Source organism: Lagenorhynchus albirostris, chromosome 7 (genome assembly GCF_949774975.1).
Source record: "Lagenorhynchus albirostris chromosome 7, mLagAlb1.1, whole genome shotgun sequence".
NCBI lineage: Eukaryota > Metazoa > Chordata > Mammalia > Artiodactyla > Delphinidae > Lagenorhynchus > Lagenorhynchus albirostris.
The window spans coordinates 57,385,837-57,406,480 of NC_083101.1; positions in this window are offsets into that span (position 1 = coordinate 57,385,837).

Below are 20,644 nucleotides of genomic sequence, written 5' to 3' on the forward strand. Positions count from 1 at the left end.
ACTAGGCACTTTGCATTTTGCCAGTTGCCCCTAGTTAGGCTGTACATTGATCCACTGAGTACCTACACTGTGCTGGACACTTACACTAGGATCTGGGCTTGATGGAATGAAAACAGCAAGTCAAAACTTTCATGACCTTGCAGTTTTTTGGAGAGACAGACATTCATCACATAATCACAGTGAGTTGTACTTTCAAACTGAAATTTAAATTAGGAAGCAAAGTAATATGGTGTCATGAGAGTGTATGCAAAGGAGTGCTGGGAGAGCATTCTTCATTGGTCCTTCACATTTCTGCATGTCTTATAACAGCTTTTGTTCTGGACTATGTTTTCAAGGGTATTTATATAGCAAGCAGCCTTAGAAGATAGAAATAGTATCTTCCTCTAGGGCAGATGGCAGCGTTGTTTTCTGGCCAGTATAATAAAAATGTCTTCCTCTGGGCAAAGAGTGGGCAGGTTTTCTAGCAGCCCCTTTATAAGATTGGGGGTTTCCTATGATTGGGGTGCCTTAGCTGTGGTGTAAACCCACTGCATGCACAGTATCCACCTGGGCTACTCTGCATCTCCCTCATGGGACTTGTGACTTGGGGAAAGAATGCAAGCATGGGGCTCATGCTGCTTGCTGTGCAGTGAGTAATGAAGTTCTTTATCTCTGATCCTCGAATCTCGTGTCTTCTGCCTACATCTATGAAACTGTGGCAGGATAACTTAATAGCTTGCAAGTAGGGTAAATTCCCAGACCTTCTGCAGTTCTTGGCACAAATGCGGGTAGGACTAGAGCCCAGTATCACTCACACAGAGCTGCTTGCAGGCTCATTGCAGGCTCATTGGTATTGAGATAGCAAAGATAGGTCACTGGTAGACACCTTTCTTTCGGGGCAAAAGGTGAACAAGGCGAGAGTTGCCATCTTGACAGCTCCCCCCACCTCCGCACCCACAGAGCTGGACATCCTATGCTTCCCTACTGCTGTAGAGTATTTAGAAGGGTAGAGAAAGGACAAGGTGCCGGACTGCTACTCATTTTCATCAATATTATGGAAGAGATAGGGGGCAGATCCTATCTCGCCAGACTTGATCAGGAAGGGGTCAGGTTCTTGGGGGACCAGTGACAGCTATTCCCCAAGAAAAGATTCAGGGTCTGAGACTGCTCCCCTAACTTCTGAACTCAGGGTTGAGCCACCCTCAAACTTCTAGTTTCTATTTTTTATGAAATGGAAGCTGTTTGTCTCTTGCCCTTTTTGCAGACTGCGTGGGGCCATGTAACGGCCACCCTTTCCCCACAGCTGTGTAAAGTTTAAAGTAGTGAGGGAATGAGGTAGGGGGTAGGGGCCTGGCTGAGTCAGGTGCCAGGGCTGGATTTTGATTTCCTCACTTTGGCAAGCCTCTGAATGCCTTTTTAATAATAGTTTTCCTTATCATTTTTTTCCAATGACAGGTTCACACACAAAAATTATGTATTTCAAAAATATGTCATTTTGGCAGATAAAAGTGAAGGAACCTGGGATGGTGATGGGTATGCAAAGACCCTCTTAGCCTCCCTCCGTGTTGCCTGGCCACTCTGGAATCTTCTAAATTATCTTTGCCTATTGAAGCAAAAATTAAAATGCTGTCTGATGTGGTTCTAAATGTATGTAGAGGAAATATTAAAAATTATGTCATACATGGGACAGGGTAAAATTTCTATACTTCATGATATAGAAATTGGTAAAATTTCAACACCAGCAGACTCAGAGGACTGAGGATGGCCCAGGCCTTTTTCACGTTGGTGCCACAATACTGGGCACAGTGCCTTGCAACAGTACAGTTACTCCAAAAATTATATTATGAATAAACCAATGAGGAATAAAAAAATAATCTTGAGGTCACACACTGAATCTGTTTGTTTTTCCTCACATCAGTCTACCCATTAGGCAGTTTTACCCCAAACAGACCTTCCACGGGGACCTCAGAATTTCCCCTCAGCTGGTAGCTAGCAATTGCTAAACTTGCTCTTTCCCTTCAGGAATTACCATCCTTTGACCCAGGGAAGTCAAAGTCCTTAAAAGGGCTGGTATTGAGGAGACAAGTATTAGTTAGGCCCCCCTCAAGGGCACCCTGCATTCTGAGAACTTCTTAAAGTTTCTAGAGCACATTTACAGCAGCACAAGAAGCATAGGCCCACTGCTTTTCGGGTACATTTTGGGCCCAATATTACTTCCTCCAGAACACATTCTCCTTGATCTTCACTCTCAGGTGAAAGGCCCTCAGGGCCCTGTCCACGGGACAGTCACATGCTGTAGTGATGCATCTCCTCAACTCTCTTCCAAGGAGATGGCTCAGCATTCCCATTTTTCTGATGCGGATGGAGAAGTTCTGCCCTGGTTTCTAAAGCTTAGTCACAGAACTGTAGAGCCAGAATACTGTTCACAACTTCTCATCTCTTGGTGGTATGGTTTATGTATCATTCTCACAGGGTAGAAGAGACATTTGGTGTTTGCTGGGAAGCACTTGGATGTGGTGGTAAAACCCCTCTAGAGGGAACTCAGGACGTGATGACAGAGGAAAACTCAACTGTAATGCATCCATGGTGCTCTGCAGCCAAAAGCTACCTCTAGGACGTTTTAGTCAAGTCTTTCTGATACAGAAAGCATTGGACGGTCTGGGACTGGGTTTGAGTCACTGAAAGGAGGTGAGACTTTGGGCAAATTGCTTAAAACTCTCGGAGACCCAGTTTCCAAATCCATGAAGCGGCCCTCTCAACAGAGGTAGGTTCCATGAGCTGACATGTCTGATAATACATACCCAATGGTAGGCGGCCCCAAGTTATTATGGCAATGGCACTGTCTTCAGGGACCTGGGCGCCCTACCAGCCTTGTCAGCATGTGGTTGCCATTTCCAGTGTCACCTCCTGGTCTAAGATGTTGCTGGAGCTCCTGTCTTCTCCTCTGACTTTCAGGAGATAGGAAAGAGAGGAAGAGCAAAAATGTCACATGCCACCTGAGTCAGTTCCTTTTAAGCATATTAGCTCCAAAGGAGGCTGGGAAATGTAATCTTTTAGTTAGACTACAGGTGTTCCATTAGTAGGGAAGGGCAGCATGGTGGGAGAAGATGGAAATTGGGTGGATTACCTGCAGTTTCTGCCACAGGCAACAATCCGGACTGGATGGGTACAGGGAATAGGGGTCAAAGGGTCAGAGTGGGGGAACATTGTCCAAGCGAAGGTGAGTATTTTTCCTACAGAAGCTTGGCATTTTGTATTTTTATTCTGTCAGTTAGTTGGGCATGAACATATTTTGCTCTGCAGAAGGGACTTTTTCAAGGTTCTCTTTGGTCCAGTGTAGGAGATAGAAGGTTTCTATGGAAATCAAACAGTCCGGCTGGCAGCTGGGCACACATGATAAATTACTGCTGGGTTATGGGGAACACAAAGGAGCTCTGAGCAGTAATTCTCAGCTCTCCTCCTCTTTTATGAACACAAGGACACACAGAGTCCTTTACAGTAACAGTTGTTCTAGCACCATGGTTCATGACTTCTGGAGAATTTCAGAATAGAATTTTATTTGCCATTTCTCTTATCTGGAAGATACTGGGACAAGATAATGACATTCTAGGTGGGAACTTTCAGCTATAAGGGCTCAAGATCTTTTCCACCACCTTCTCTTTTATCCTTTATACCCATCTAATCAATAACATTGGGTATTTTTTTCTTTCAAGGATCTCCTGCCTGCATCATTTCCTCTGTGGTAATATTGCTAACAGGTCTAGATTACTGTCCCGCCCACCTCCTAACTAGTATCCCACATGCATCCTCTCATGCTAACTAAGCTACCAACCCTCCAGAGCAGATAGCTCTTCATCAAATACATCTTTCATTCTGTTCCCCACCTGCTCACAACCTTTCTGCTACTTCCTCTTTTTACATGAAATTATCCGTTTATTCATAGGCATAACAATAAAAATGTGATTGGGGGGTATGGAAGTACAGATTAGTCAGATATAGAAGTGTTAGATTTCTCTGTAAGATGGCATGCCTAGGCTTTATTTTCTATGTTGATTAAAAAGTTGTTAATTTAAAAATTTGCCTCCCCTCCCTAAATAGAATAACAGCCTGTGTTGTCTTTCATGTGGATTATTTCATGTATTTTGTCCATCCCTATCAGTTTTCTGATGTGTGTGTGTGTGTGTGTGCCCGTGTGCATGCGTGTGTGTGCATGCATGTTTCTTCATGGCAGTGGGTGGGCATGTACTTCTACCCTCCATGCTACTCATTCCTTCATTCACTTATTATTCTAATAAGCACTATTTTTTCCAGAATTCTCTATTCACCAGGCACTGTGGTAGCTGCTGAGTTTTTATTTGTGTTATAGCTGTGGTGCCATTACTCAAGTTGATGTGGATTGTTCTCACCTAATCAATTTGCTTATCTAAATTCTATCATCTTTCAAGGCCCACTTCTAGTTTAAATACTACCAGGAATTAATCCCTCCACCCCTCCAACATTCACGGGTTGATTCTGAATGTCTGTAGGGGTGTGGTGCAACTATATTGGTAAGACAGAGTTCTCTGAGTGTAAGTGACAGAAACCCAACTCAACTTAGTTTAAGCCAAAAGGGGTTGTATAGACTTTCAGAACCAAATTGTGGGAAGGGCAGGAGCTGACCCTTTGGATTATTTGGAGTAAGGAAGTCTAAGGCTCTCAGGGATCTCTCTCTGTTTTCCTCTATTTCCGTCTTTGCTTCTCTATGACATTCTTGTTGTTTTCTTTCACTCCTAGAGCACACTACTGGACCATTGGGTGGAGTTGAACTATGACGTATATAAGCTTTGAACTTACACCCTATGGCTTTGTAATCAGAGAAGGAAAAGATCCCAGGGGAGATTTCTGATTGGTCCAGCCAGAATCCCAAACCATCTCTGTGGCCTGTTACTATAAGAAAGGGGCATTGAATACTGGGTTGACAGGAACAGTAACCACTACAAAGGCTGTCCTGAAAAAATTTACATAGTCTTGTTTTGAAAAAGATAAAAGACTCTTGTGTTGGTTATTCTGTGTTAATTATCTCCTGTGGCTCAATATGCAGTCCCTGAGGAAAGCAATCACAACTTGTGTTCTCCTGTTAGATCAGGTCTGGTCCTAACTAATGTGAGGAAGAGCTAGGTTAGGGCTCATTAGACACACCCACTCCCAGGAAAGAGATCCTGAAGGGCCACTGGAATCGCTTTCATTTGAGATCCCAGAGCTCTTTGGAGACAAGCCACAGGGTTTTCAAATACTGTCAATAGCCATTTGTAGCCAAGTCCCCTGGAGATTGCTGCACGTCCACTCCAAGTTAAGTTGGAATCAGCAAGCATTACTCTGTTCCTCTTTGGTCTGAGAGATGGCCTGAGCAATGGTGTGGCACCAATGAACCCAGATTCAAGGTAGTTATTATGTTCCAGTGTTTCTGCCTGGTCCTAGTAAGGGAGACAGTTCACTCAGTATCTCTCCTGGGGCCTTCTACTTACAGTCACTCAAAGGCCATTCTGCTTTAGGGCAGTCCATGGAGCTGTTCACCAGGGTTGATCAAGGTGGGTCAGGAGGACAATTTGGGATGAACTCCCATTGAGAATTTTGATGAGGTATGGTGGCCAAGTCTGAGGTCAGACTACTGAGTTCAATTTTTGTTTCTGTAGCTTATTAGTTTTGAGATCTCTTGTAAGTTACTGTATCTTTTTGTGCCTCAGTTTCCTGATCAGTAAATTCAGGATAATAAGGCATAATGTTAAACTCTGATAATCTTCACAGGTACTGACCAATTAGACCAATCACAGTAGACACTGGCCATGTCCTGGAGTGGGGATCTGGGGCCCTCTGCTCTGCTAATCCTTTAGTTGCTGAACGTGGGAGTCCAGATGGTCCTAAGGGAGGTCCAAATGACCAGGGTGGCTGCAGACACATTGAGGGGCTCAAGTTTTGAGTTTTACCACCAGTAAAAATTTCAATATTTTGTACTGCTATTCCTGTGGGATTGGCGAAATATTAACCCTGGGGATGGTAATTGTGCTTCACAGAGCTCTTACCACATCTGCTAGTTACTGTTGTGTAAGCCATGTCCTGCTCAACCCTAGGGGTATCATTCACCTTGGACCCACTGTAGATGTGTGGAGTTATAATGACAGTTTTCTGGCAGACAGAAAGAATTCTGTCTTTCTCTCAGGGAAGGAATGCCTTTTTCTAATTTGCAGTGTGTTGCCATATGGGTTAGTTGTGGGGCTGGTTGCTGTGAAGATTAAATGAGATAACCCATCCCGTGTGCTTAGAATAATGAAGGTGTCTAGAAAAACCTCAGTGGAGGTTAGCGATTTCTCTCTGTAAATGAAGTGATGCTGACACACTCACAGCATGCAAAGAAGTAGCTCTGTATCACTCAACTCGAAAGTTGTTGTACAACACTATCTGCAGTGTAAAATGAATTCACATTAAAAAATAAATTCTGCCTTTATCTTTTATCCCCAGCATTGAAAAATTTCAAACATTCAGCAAAGTTGAAAGAACTATACATTGAACATTCGTGTGTCCACAATCTAGATTTATTATTATTATTTTAAAAAGTATTTATTTATTTGGCTGCGCCGGGTCTTTAGTTGTGGCATGTGGGATCTTCGTTACTGCATGAGGGATCTTTGTTGCGGTGTGCAGGATCTTTTAGTTGCGGCATGTGGGATCTTAGTTGCGGCATGCGGGATCTAGTGCCCTGACCAGGGATCAAAGCCAGGCCCCCTGCGTTGGGAGTGTGGAGTCTTAACCACTGGACCACCAGGGAAGTCCCCACAATCTAGATTTAAACATGAACATTTTTCCGTATTTGTTTTATCATATATCGATTTACCTATCCCTCTATCCATCCACCAATTCATTTAAAAATGCATTTCAAAGTAAGTTAAAGGTGTCAGCATACTTCACTCAAACTTTAGCATGCATATCATTGACTAGAGTTTAATATTTGTTTCTGGTTCCTTTTTGAGGTAAAATTTACATACAGTGAAATATACAAAGTTTAAGTGTGCCATCTGATAAGTTTTGACAAATTGTTGGAGAAGGTCATTGAGAGGACAAGAGGACGTGACCACAGGTCGACCTGTGAGCCCAACTCCGGGCAGGGGGAGGCTCCTCACCCCCACCTCTACCCTTGGAATGTACCCTCTGCCCACTGTTCCCACAGTGGGAACCATTTTTAAGGACGTAGCTTTGAGAGAGTAAGGTGTCATTGAGACCATCTGGACAGTATATGTGTCTGAACCCAGACACATATAAAGCCTCTTTATAAACTTTTAAGATTTGTCTTTCCGACGCCCAAGGCAAGACTGGTATGTAAGTTCCCTTGCTTTTTAGAACTGCCATCTCCTCATCTGGAGTGGTCACCTCTGTCTTCCATGTCTCTTTACCGTCCATGTATGGGGGGCTGGTGTGTGCACCAACAGAAATGCATACACTTGGGTAACCCTGGTGTCTCCCCCTAAAACACAGAATGTTATCATCATCCAGAAAATTCCTTGTTTCCCTTCCCAGTCAAAGACCACCTCCACGACCCCCAGAGGCAAGCACTGCTCTGATTTTTTTTCCCCTTGCTATAGATCAGTTATGCCTGCTTTAAAACTTCATGTAATGGATTGATAAAGTATTTATTCTTTTACGTAGGACTTCTTTCACTCAGGATAATGTTTTTGAGATTCATCCATGCTGTTGAAAGTATTAGTAGGTCTTTTTCTTTTAATTTATGAGTAGTATTACAGTGTATGAATCCAACAGTTTGTTTAGTGTTCTCCTGTTGATGGACAACTGGAGTTTCAGTCTGGGGCTATTACGAATATACATTCACTGTGAACATTCTAGTACACATCTTTTTGTGGACGTATGCTTTCATTTCGTGGGATATATATGTAGGAGTAAAACTACTGGGTGACAGGATACGTGTATGTTTAGTTTTATAAAAAACTACAGACCATTCCCCAAAGTAGTTGAACCATTTTATGCTCCCACCAACATGTATGAGTGTTTACAGTTGCTCTGCATCCTTGCTACTGTTTGGTGTTATCAGTCTTTTTGATTTTAGCTATTCTCATTGGTTGTGAGCTGGAATTGGGTGTTAATTTGCTTTTCTCTATTGAATAATTACTTGAGAGCTTTTTCATGTGCTGTTGGCTGTTCACATAGCTTCTTTTGTGAAGTGTCTGTTCAAATCCTTTACTCAGTTTTTAAAAACTTTATTATTTTGAACTAATTTTAGACTTACAGAAAAGTTGCAAAAATAGTATAGAGTTCCTGTATATGCCTCATCTGGCTTCTTCTAATCTGACATCACATATAACCATAGCATAATTATCAAAACTGGGAAATTAACATTGGCACCGTACTGTTAACTAACTATAGATTTTATTCAAATATACCTGTTTCCCTACTAATGTCCTTTTTCTCTTCCAAGATCCTGTCTAGGTTCCCAATTGCATTTAATTATTATTTCTTATGCCCTTCCCCCTCTTTAAAAAATTGGTTTGTCTTTTTATTAAGTTCTATGTGTACTTTATATATTCTGGATACCAGTCTTCATTAGACACTAGGTTTTAAATATGTTTTTTTAAGTCTGTGGCTTACCTATATTTGCTTAATGTTAAATTTTATGAGCAGATGTTTAAAATTTTGATGCTAATTTATCAGTATTTTTGTAATGGCTATTACTTTCTGTGTCCTATTTAAGAAATCTTTGTCTATCCACAACTTGTGAAGGTGTTTTCCTGTTTTCTTAGAAAATTTACAGTTTTAACTTCTGTATTTGGATTTATAACCCGTTTGAAGTTAATTTTTATGGATGATGTGTAGTGGGGATAGAGGCTACTATATTTTTCCCCCATATTGATATCTAGTTGTTCTAGGACCATTTATTAAAAAGACTTTCTTTCCCCATTGATTGCTTTGGTTGGAAATCAAATGATTTTAAAGTGTCTGGCATTGATCTATTTTTCTATCCTTATGCCATTACTATACTGTCTTGATTACTGTAGCTTTAGAGTAAACCCTGAAGTTGGTTAGTATTAATCCTCTAAAGTTGTTCCTCGTTTTCAAGATTACCTTGGATATTCTAGGTACTTTGCATTTCCATACAAATTTTAGAATCAGCTTGCTAATTTCTACAAAAAACGGCTATGGTATATTTACTGGGAGTTGGGAAGAAATGGCATCATAAAAATGTAGTCTTCCAATTCATGAACATGATACATTTTTCAACATTATTTTTAAATATTTCCAAATTTTCTATAATAGTAAAGTCTTCCTCTTGAGTTTCTGTCAGCAATATTTTGTAGTTTTTATGTCTTGTACATCTTTGATACATTTATTCCTAAGTATTTTATGTCTTTTGAAGACGTAGAATTTGAAGGAATTTTATTTTCCAGTTTTTTGGCTACCAATATATAAAAACACAATTGATTTTTGTATGTTGACCTTGCAGAATTCTCTTAGTAGTTCTAATAGTTGATTTGTACATTCCTTAGAATTTTCCAAGTAAATAATTACATCATCTTTGATTATAGACAGTTTTACTTCTTCCTTTCTGATCTTTATACCTTTCTGTTTTCTTGCCTTACTGTACTAGCTAGCATCTTCAGTACAATACTGAAGAGAAATAATAAAAATGCCCTTTTCCTGATTTTGTGGGGAAAGTGTTCAATATTTTATCATTGATTATAATAATAATGCTGTTGTTTTTTCCTTAAGTGCCCTTTACAGGTTGAGGTAAAGGGTGCATAATTAGGGGGAAAGGTTGAGGTAAACGGTGCACAATTAGGGTGCACAATTAAGGGTAAAAGTTGAGGTAAAGGGTGCACAATTAGGGGGAGAAGAGAGTGTGGGAGCTGTGTAATATGAGTCTACTCCTAACTTGCTGAGAGATTCTAGCATAATGGGCATTGAATTTTGCCAAATGCTTTTTTGTATGTCAATTGAAATGATAAAATTTTCTCCCTTAATCTGTTAATATGATAAAATTACATTGATTTTCCAGTGTTAGACCAAACTTACATATCTGGAATAAGCTCCAATTGATCATGATATAGTACCATTTTTATGTATTGCTGTATTTGATTTACTAATATTTTACTAAGGACTTTTTGTTTATGTTCACGAAGGCTATTATTTTGTAAATTTCTTTCCTTTTTTTGTAATTTTCTCATCAAGCTTTGTATCAAAGTTATGCAAGCCTCAGAAAATGAGTTGAGAAACAATCTTTTATTATTTTCTGAAAGGGTTTAACATTCATATTAGTTAATCTGTGAATCTTTGATAGAATTCATCAGTAAAATTATATGGGCCTGGAGGTTTCTTTGTGGGAAAGTTTTTGACAATAGACTCAGTTTCTTTAATGGATAGAAATGGGACTATTCATATTCCTATTTTATTTTTCATAATTTTTGTAAGATATTTCTCGAGGAATTTGCAGTTTGATCTAAATTGTAAAAAAATTTCCTTTACCTTGTTCATAATATCCCCTTTTTGTCCTTTTAATGTCTGTAGGATCAGTAATGATATCCCTTCCTTTACCTTCATTCCTGAAGGTAATTTGTGTTTTCTCTCTTTTTCTCTTAATTGGTCACGTTAGGGATTTATCGATTTTGTTATTGTTTTCCAAACAATCATGTTTTGGCTTAATTTATCTGTTTCTTTTTATTTACTTCTACTCTTATCTTTATTATTTTCTTCCTTCTACTTGCTTTGGGTTTATTTTTCTTTTCTTTTTCAACCTCTCATGGGAAAATATGAGGTCATTGATTTTTGTGACAAATTGCATTTTCCAAAGCTGGTCATAACAATATCTCTTATCCCACCTGCTCTTCTAGAAGTTTATTACACCCTATCAAGAGTGAAGTTGAGGGCTTCCCTGGTGGTGCAGTGGTTGAGAGTCTACCTGCCGATGCAGGGGACGCGGGTTCGTGCCCCGGTCCGGGAAGATCCCACATGCCGCGGAGCAGCTAGGCCCGTGAGCCATGGCCGCTGAGCCTGCGCGTCCAGAGCCTGTGCTCCGCAATGGGAGAGGCCACAGCGGTGAGAGGCCTGCGTACCGCAAAAAAAGAAAAAAAAAGGAAGTAAGATATCATTATTAAACTAAAACTCATTTAAAGGATTAAACAAGAGAAGGATTAAAAAAAAGAAAAAAACAGTGAAGTTGAATTCCCCTCCCCTTGAACTTGACGATGGGGGGCTTATGATTCACTTGTAACAAATACAATGCAGTGGAAGAGATGCTGTGAGTTTTGAGTTAGGTTATGAAAGAGCCATGTAGCTTCTGCCTTGTTAGCAGTCAGTTTTATGCTTGGAACCCAAGTCTTCATGTAAGAAGGCCGATTACCCTGAGGGCTTAATGCTGTGAGAAAGCCGAGCCGTGTGTATGTGTTGGGATGGTCCTAGCTTTCATGTTCTCCCAGCCCAGGAACCAGACAAGTGAATATTAAGATGATTCAGGATCTAGCTGAGTCCTCCCCAGGCTTCACGTCTTTCCACTTGAAGCCTCTTCATTTTCTAGGTTCTGTAGTAGCCTCCAATTCAGCATCCTATGCAGTGCCTACTGAGGCTAGCAGAAGACTATGTAAAACATAGAACACACCAGGGCCAGACCCTTCTTTCAAGTGTCAACACTCCTCTGTTTCTGCCTGCTTCTGCCGACCCTAATGCTTTTGGGTGGGTTGCTCTGATAGAAGCTCTTCAGTCATTCATTACCAGAAGAGGAAACTCAGCATCTATCTTTTAAATCCATGAAATTGTATTACCTGCTATGTTTACAGAGTTAATCTGTTTAATACAGATATTTAGTATTTGTCACAGTTTTGGTAAACTTGTTTCGGGATTTTTTTCAGTTTTTAACATATCGGGAGTCTCCCTTCTGGAAGGCCTGTGGTCCCTCTGAGCCTGTTCTCCATCAGCTCTCAGAGAGCAGCCGGAGAGGAACTGGAACTCAACTTCAGCTACTCTCACTCCTGAGTTCATTATGGAGATCCATGTGTCCTGTCCTAAATAACTGGCCTTGGAAACTTTGGCAGAGTTAACCTTGCTCCTTGGGTAGAATTTTTAGAGAATAGATACAGCCCAACAAACCCAAAAAACAAAGTGGTAAAAGAGAAAAGTGAAGACTTCCAGGACTCAAGGGAAAGGCTACTATCCACAAAGAGATTCTGAAGGCCACAGGCTGGAGGGACTGGGGGTAGTTGGAGAAGGTCTCACCTCTGGCCACGGTGGCTGTTACATGAGGAGGGCATTTATCTCTGCATTCCTGTCCCCCCCAGCCTGCTCTGAGCTTGTCTCAGCAGCACTGAATGCTGTCCGCTTTTCTGTGATGTCTTGTTTTGGGTTGAGTTCTTTTTGGCTGGGATAGAACATTGTCTACCTCTCCTCCAGGAGGCGGGAACAGAGATGGCTTTGCAGGAAACAAAAAGTGAGACCTATCCTCAAAGTTAATTGAAGCCGATTGTTATAATTTATTAAAAGTGCAATTCTATTCAGAACATGAAATGGGGATAATGGCTTAACAGACACATAAATGAGTGTGAAATCATGCACAGCTGAGAAGGGGGCCCAAGATAAAAGTGGAGAAGGGGTAATGGTGCAGAGAGAGGACCAAAGTTTCTGATTAAAGCCACACCTAATCAACTGTGAAGGTTATCACCAAGAATTCAAGGAAGAAGCCTCTCATAGGGAGATCTGCAGTATTATGGGTGCACAATTAGGGGGAGAAGAGAGTGTGGGAGCTGTGTAATAACGAGAAAACAGGATGAGTACACAGATTGGGGAAAAAATAAACAAATCAGGCATCTGCCCACTTCCTCTTTTTCTTTTCAGTCTCTACACACATTTTTCAAAAAACTAAAAGCACAGATCTAACTTACAGTATATGTAAAAAGATCAAGTTTTGGGTTCAAGCAGCCCCCTCACTTTTTACCTATGTGATCTCAATTTTCTAATCTGAGTAATGGGAAGAATGATGAGTGGAGCTGAAGGACTCTTGTGACAATTGATTGAAGTAAGCTATCCAAAACACCTAATACACTGCCGAGCAATGATAGCTGCTAAAGCTGATTAGTTTACTCCCCTCTTACCCTTTTCTCCTTCTCACTGGGTCAATTTCTTTTACTCCTAATTCAAGTATTAACTGGGTTTATTGTTACAGTTCTAGCCTTTCTATGTCGCACAGAATTACAGATTCATATACTCCTTGATGTGAAAGGGATCATAGAATTTAAGAGAATTACCAGACATCTTTCAATTTGTTATCAAGTCACAAGTATTTATTTAACATTCTCTATGTGCCAGTCACTGTGTCAAGAGTTGGGATCCAGCACTGAACAGTATCGACCCAGTTCTTGCCATTTGTGGAACTTATAACCTAGTGGGGAAAGAGGCTTTCTTTAAGCAAATATTATGCAGATAACTGATCAATCAGAACTGCGCTAAGTGGCAGAAAGGAGAGGTGAGTGCTCTCCAAGCAAGTACAGTGGAACCTGATGTAGAAGCTGGTGTAGACTGGAGCGTCAGTGCAGGGAAGGGCGGCCCCAGAGAAGTGGCTTTGGGTTGAGACCTGAAGGATGAGCTGGAGTTGGCCAGGTGAAGAGTGGGAGGAGGAGACCCATTTGAGAAACTGAAAAGAGTCATTGTAGCTAGACAGGGGTAGGATGGGGGGGAAGGGTTGAGGGAACTGGGGGTGAGTTGGGTGGTCTGGGTGGTTGGGAGCTGTTGAGAAGAGAGGCTTAAGGAAGCTGAAGAGGAGAGGCAGGCAGGGGCTAGATCCTGCTGTGGAGGCATCTCCAGGGAATTGATAGGACAAACCAAACAGAGCAACGGTCTTCCCTCCCTTAGGTCTTATGGATGGTTCTCTTCTGCTCTCCATGGCAACCCAAGGCTGTGTAGGGTAAACATAGAGCTGATGAATGCTTGAAGCTAATATTTTAAAGGAGTCAAGTCAAGGAATCATTTCTTTCTAAATAGATTAATGAAATGCCAAACAATGAGGCTAAGTGGTCTTAGAATATTTTTCTAGTTGGGAAGTGGCCAAAGTGGAATGTTGACAGCAAGTTGTATAGATTTTCATTTTCCTTAAAAAAAAACATACTTAACATGTTTGGAGAACAGTCTCAAAGAATGCTTCTTTAGAATCTTTCTACCCAGTTCACTGTTAACTGCAGGGAATCCCACACAGAAACCTGTAAATAAGCAACTCTGGAATTAAATTAGCTCCCAGCTATCTTAAGCAAATATCCTGCAAGGGAAATTGTGTTATCTAACTGGCCAGTTGATTCTTGGCTTTTTTCGGCTTCAAGAAAGAATTTAAATGGAATCCCTGTGTGTTACTCTCATTTCAAATCCTCTGGAGCAGATAAACATTATCATGAAACTGGCCAAGGATGAAATTTAAATAAGTAGTGATTGGAAAGGATGACAGTAAGAGTTTCCAACTCACAAAAACAGACAAATTAGTTTAATTAACTGCAAAATTTGGATGACAAAGATATGGGGGGAATTATTTATGTTGATGTGAAATGCATGCTCAGTATTTTTGTAAACAAACCTATTAGGGGAAAGGAACTCCATGAATATAATCATCCCTCAAAAATGCACCAGCAGAGAGCAATTTGGAGCCAAGAACATAATTTTCTCCTTGCAAGTTTACTGTGCCTTTATATGGCAGCATAGATGACAGGCCTCTCCTCGCCAAAATGGATCTTCCTCTGTTGTGCCATTACAGTACTGGCCTGACTGTGCATTTGTGTGGGGATCATGGTGGCTGCTCATATGGTTGAATCATTGCCTGAAAAGAGGAGATAGAGGCTGTCTTTGTGCCAGAAGCAGCCATCCTTTCCTGATGACTGGGGTAAAAAGGACTTTGAACAGACAGTAGAGCACGGCATGGGGTGGTGGAAAGTCATTACCTTGGCCCAATGGTTAGCAAGAGATGCTTTCAAATCAAAGTAGACAGCGAAATTCTACTGTCCCACCTCCCCCATCATGAAGCCACATATGCACATATAGTTTCCAATTTGCTCTTCTGTTACTCTGGTTGTGTAGACAAGGACTAAGTCCTGATATAGCAAATTAGAGATCAGTGTGTTTTAAACCTGGAGAACTAGAAAAATATTTTGGTAAGGCCACAGTATTATGTAGGTTGCTTATTTCTATAAGGAACATCTATTGATTTTGTTTATCCAGGAACCTCCTCACCCCCTTTTTTTTTTTTTTTGCGGTATGCGGGCCTCTCACTGTTGTGGCCTCTCCCGTTGCGGAGCACAGGCTCCGGACGCGCAGGCTCAGTGGCCATGGCTCATGGGCCCAGCCGCTCCGCGGCATGTGGGATCTTCCCAGACCGGGGCACGAACCCGTGTCCCCTGCATCGGCAGGCAGACTCTCAACCACTGCGCCACCAGGGAAGCCCCTCACCCCCTTTTTTGAAAACTCCCTTTTCTTCTTCTTTTCTTCTGTATCCTCTCTCCCCTCTTCCTCTCCCCATCTCTTCCTGCATCACCCACTTACCATCTCCTGTGGATCAGGTGAGCTGTCAATCATGATACAGTAACTCTGGCTGTGGACTGTAACTCAGGTTCTGGCCAGTCATAATACCATATTTTTTGGACACAGTGATTGGTCCATAAGTAGATTCATGATCCAAGCAGGGCCCATCAGAATTCTTTCCTAGGAATGGTAAATTGGGAGAGGGAATTATCTTTCTGTTGGAGAAGATAAGCTGGAAGGAAGTGACTCCAGGGCTGCTGCTGCCATCCTTTTTGCAATCTGCAGAGACACCAAAAGCTGAGAAGAGTCAGACAAGTAACTTCAGCATAGTTGAGTCCCTAATTTCAGTCCCTGAGGCTTTGGTTCTTACAGCATTTCCTCCCTCCCTCCCTCCCTCCCTTCCTTCCTTCCAACAATTGCTATTATTATTATTGAGAATTATGATATTGCAGACACATTTCTAAGCGAGGGGGCAATTATGGTGAACAAGACAGACAAGTCCTTGTTCTCTTGGTCTTTATGTACAAGGGAGAGAAAACAGATAACAGATTAGTAAGCAAATGAATAATTACAAGAACTGCAAATAGTGGTAAGTGCTGTGAAGGAAATAAAACAGAAGGTGACATGATAAAGTCTGACTCCAGGTGGAGAGGATAGCTCATGTTGCTTGAGTGGTCAGGGAAAGCTTCACTGAAGGACAAGAAAAAACTGACCATGTGGAGATTTGGAGAGCAAGAAGTCCAAGAGAAGAAACAGCCAGAACAGAAACATTGATGAGGAAAACTTCAGTGTGTTAAAAGAAAAAAAAAGAAAAAGTGATGGTGGAAAAAACAGAAGAAGGAGAAAGTAGAGTAAGATCAGATTGGAGACTAGTGAGGCTTACAGTCCTTGGCCAGGAGATGAGATTTTGTTCTAGAAACTGAGGGAAGACTTTGGAGAGTTTTAAGCAAGAGGATGACAATATTAAATTTGAATTTTAAAGGGACTATTTTAAATTCATTCAAAAGGACTATTTTGGCTACTATACAGCAAATAATTATAGGCAGGAAAGAGTAGAAGCCAGAAATCTGGTTCAGTATTTTATTAATTAGAATGATTATAATTATAACAAAGATAATAAGAATATATTATGAATACACAAACAGTTCCAGAATCATTCTCTAGCCTCACAGATGTCATTCAAGATCCAGGCTCTTTCCCTCTTTTAGCATGTTATGCTCAGCATATTAACTTTGTTCTTAGGCCTCTATTCTCTTGTTTACCAGACAGCTGCCTTGGTTCCAGGCATCTTATGTAGACTCACAACCTGAATGATGGAGGGACTGTCCTCTAGTGATTCTCTTTATTATCAGGGAAAACCCTTTCCAAAGCCCATTCCCACCCTAGAGACCAGGGTTGAGGCACATGTCAAGGGGAACTAGAGTTACCACAGTTGCATTAAACCCATTGTGGTTCTCTCCTTTCTGTGGGCACACAAAAAATCAAGATTTACCAACAAAGAAGAAGGGAGGCAACTAACAGTGTCTTCCATGATTGATTACTCTGAATAATGACTCTGAATAATCCAGATAACTTTTAAAAGCCTTTAACTCACCTCCCCACATCTTTGATCATGTTAAACTATCTTTGACAGAAGGGGACACCTTGTGTAACGGTGTATTCTAATATTTTTATCACAGTCTGCATTGAATTTTGAAAACTGCTAGGTACTATATAATTCACGGTAGGTCTTACTGAGTTTGTCATTTAACAACTCTTCTTGACCAGTGAGCTCTCTTCTGTTGTCTTTGGGTCTAATGGGGCCAAAGATGGTGACTGGCAAGTCCATGTGACATTGTTGCTGCTTGTGGATTGGTCCTTCTGAGACTGCTATGAGATGGATTCAAATCATCACTCTCCTGGTCCATTCCCTCATCCTCTTTGTCATTTTCATCTTGCTCATCCATGTACCCATCTTCATTTGTGTATGCTGGTGGCCTGACAGTTCCTCTTCTCCTGAAATCAGCTGGCATTTTTTTCTGATTGCCCTTGCTCTAGATTCCTTTGGCCAAGGTTCTGGCCCTGCAACTTCATTATGAAACTCTGCGCTTATCCTGTCGTCTTCACTGCTGCTGCTGACCTCTTCCATCACACTGTTCATCCTCCATTTAGCTGGAAGAGGGTTGTTTCTCAGGGAGCCTCCAGACAGCAGTTCTGGATTCCTTTCCAAAGCCAGAATGCTACTTCTATCCTATGAGCTGTCTCATTGCTGTCATAACATAGCCAATATAGTCATGTCTTACTGAAGTTAGTCTGAGTTTAATTTCTGTCACTTATTACCAATGTTCATGACTAAATATACTTAACCCTGTATAGATTGTATTCTAAATGAGAAGAGGGCGACAAGTATAGATAAGAAGGCTTAAAAGGGAAGACTGCCTTGTCCTGTTTAATCAGCTTAGTCAGGGACAGTGCTGGGCAGAATTTTCTTGGCTGTCAGTTTGAAGCCTGTGAAATTTCTTTCCCTATCCAGGCTCAGTCATTATTTAAAATCATTCAAGTCAATGTCACCAGGCTCTCTTGAGAGAAGCAGGCAATGGCGAAGTCCACTCTTGTATGTAACTTCTGTAACCCTACTGTCATGCTTTATTGAGTCTCTCAACCAAAAATGTCTTTTAACTGGACACTGGATCTGGCTTTACATACATATCAGGTAAACAGCTACCCAACTGGAGAGATTCAAGAAGAAATTACAAGACCCTCTTGCTTTCCATCTTCCCATAAGCAGCTGAAGTTGCAACATCCCTAAAGGAAGCAAAATCCAATTGTCATCTGGGAAGAGAGAGGAAGGACACATAGCAACTCAGCATCATATAAGCTTGAATTTGTTTATAATATCAGCTGATATATTGAGTCCCTCAAAGTGGTAGGAAAATGGGCCACAGACTGGATACATTTTGATAATGGTGATGATTGAATGAAACACAGTTCAGGACAAGATCACAGACTCTTAGGATTAAAGGAATCCTTAGGTTTGTTTCATTTTCTGCCTAAGACCATGTAGCCCAGGGATGCTTAATTTAAGGTCTAGACTTTAGGGGATTTACAACCCCCCCTAAAATAATATGCAAACTTTATAGGTCTGGGCAATTTTTGATAAAGAAGATGGTTAGTAGCTTCCATTAGATTCTTAAAATGGGTCTGTGACTAAATACGTTTAGTCACTGAGGTCCAGCCTCATCCCCTCCCATGTGAGAGTTCTTACAGCATCCCTCCCTGTGCACGAAGAGTCCAGCCAGAGAACCCCTCCCTCCCGCCCCCTGCTCCCCACTTTCCCTTTTAGAAAGCAGCCCGTTTAGTGCCAGCTTCTCAAACTGCAGTTAGCAGAACCCTGCAGTATGGGAAGAGGGATGGGAGGCTCTAGGGTCAACAAGAACCATCTTCCTTGGGATACTTTTGCTAGGAGATTTGGACAAAAACTTATTTGAATATTTAAGAACAGATCTCATATACGATGATAGAGCAAGCAAGTACAATTTACGTGACTTTGTAAGTTAAAACATGGAGCTTACACTCGGCAGCTCCTCTGGGCTCTGCCCATTCACCCTGACGCACGATTTCACACGTCCTGGGGGATATTCGGGGTGCTTTGATAGAAAAGTTGCAGAGGCACCAGTGTATTAAAAAGATACAGATTATATAGTAGAAAAACCTGGGTTCAAAACCCACCTCAACCTCTTATTAGTTCTGTATCTTTGGAAAAATAGTTCTAGCTTCTGGGAACCATCCTTTCCTCAGTTATAAAATAAGGATAATAAAATCCCCCACTAAGTTGTGGGCTTCAAGGAAATAAGGACTGAGGGGCGCCTGGCTCACTGTAGGCCCCTCTACTTACATGAGCTGAAATTTGCCTCCAGGAAACTGGTCTTAGTTCTGTCTTCTGGGGCCTCCGGCGTACAGATATCCATCTTCTTCCTTCCTCCAGGACAACCCTTCAGTCACATTAAAAAATTGTGGTAAAATAGGCATAACATAAAATGTACATTCTAACCATCTTAAAGTGCACCATTCCATGACACTTAGTACCTTCACAATGATGTGCGACCATCACCATTATCTAGTTGCAGAATTTTTCATCACCCCAAATGGAAACCCTGTACCCGTGAAGCAGTCACTCCACATTCTCCCTTCCCTCCAGCCCCTGGCAAACAATACCCTGCTTTCTGCTGTTATAGATTTGCCTACTCTGGATATCTCATATGAATGGAATTCTGCAATACGTGGCCTTTTATTTCTGGCTTCTGTTTTTCTTGAGCTCAGAGCAATGAAGGGACCAAGGAGCGCTTAGGTGAAAGAAAGGCAGGAGAAGCACTAAGGGATTGAGAAGGGCAGAGACAAACACATTTGGCCTCATCCTGTAGCCCCAGGTCCGCACTTTTATGCCTGGCAGTCAATGTCCAGCCCTGTTGCTGCGGGCTCACAAGGCCTGGCACGGGCATCTGTGCCGGGCATCTGAACGTCGAGTCTAGGCCTGGGGCACCATCAGATCCAAGGTCAGCTTGGGCAGCAGGTGCTTGGGAAGCAATCTTTCAAGCCCGCCGAGTCCAGCTGGATGCCATGCGCTGTTTATCCTTGTATGGCATGACGGAGCCTCGTTGTAGGAATGGCACTTGCCCAGACATTCCCAGGAAAGGCATACCAGACTGGCCTGGCTGTGGCCTTTGGAAAAGCAGAAAGGCCACTCATGTGTGCAGGCAGCGAGCTGCATGGGTAATTAAATCACTCCCGAGGAAAATCTTGTTTGAGCACCAAAGGTCACGGCTATGATTTGTCTGTGATTCTTTGTCAATACGTTTTTCTAACCTAGTACCACATAAAGAGTCCATTATATGGGCTTCGGGGCTGCCTGCTCGCCCAGGGATGGGAAGGGAAAGATTAGTGGGCCGGCCCTGTTACAAGCACCCTCCTTCCTCGAGGAGTCTGCCTTTTGTTGACTCAAGTCCTAATTCATGTTGGGGGGAGGTTAGTGTAACTAGAAGTTTAGGGTCTCATAAAAGGCTTTAACTAGTTTCACAAAGATACTCACAGATGGCTGAACAGTAAACATTGGAAAGGCCCAGCGCTGGGTGAGAAGTTGGGAGAATGGAGCCTGAACTGTGTTTGT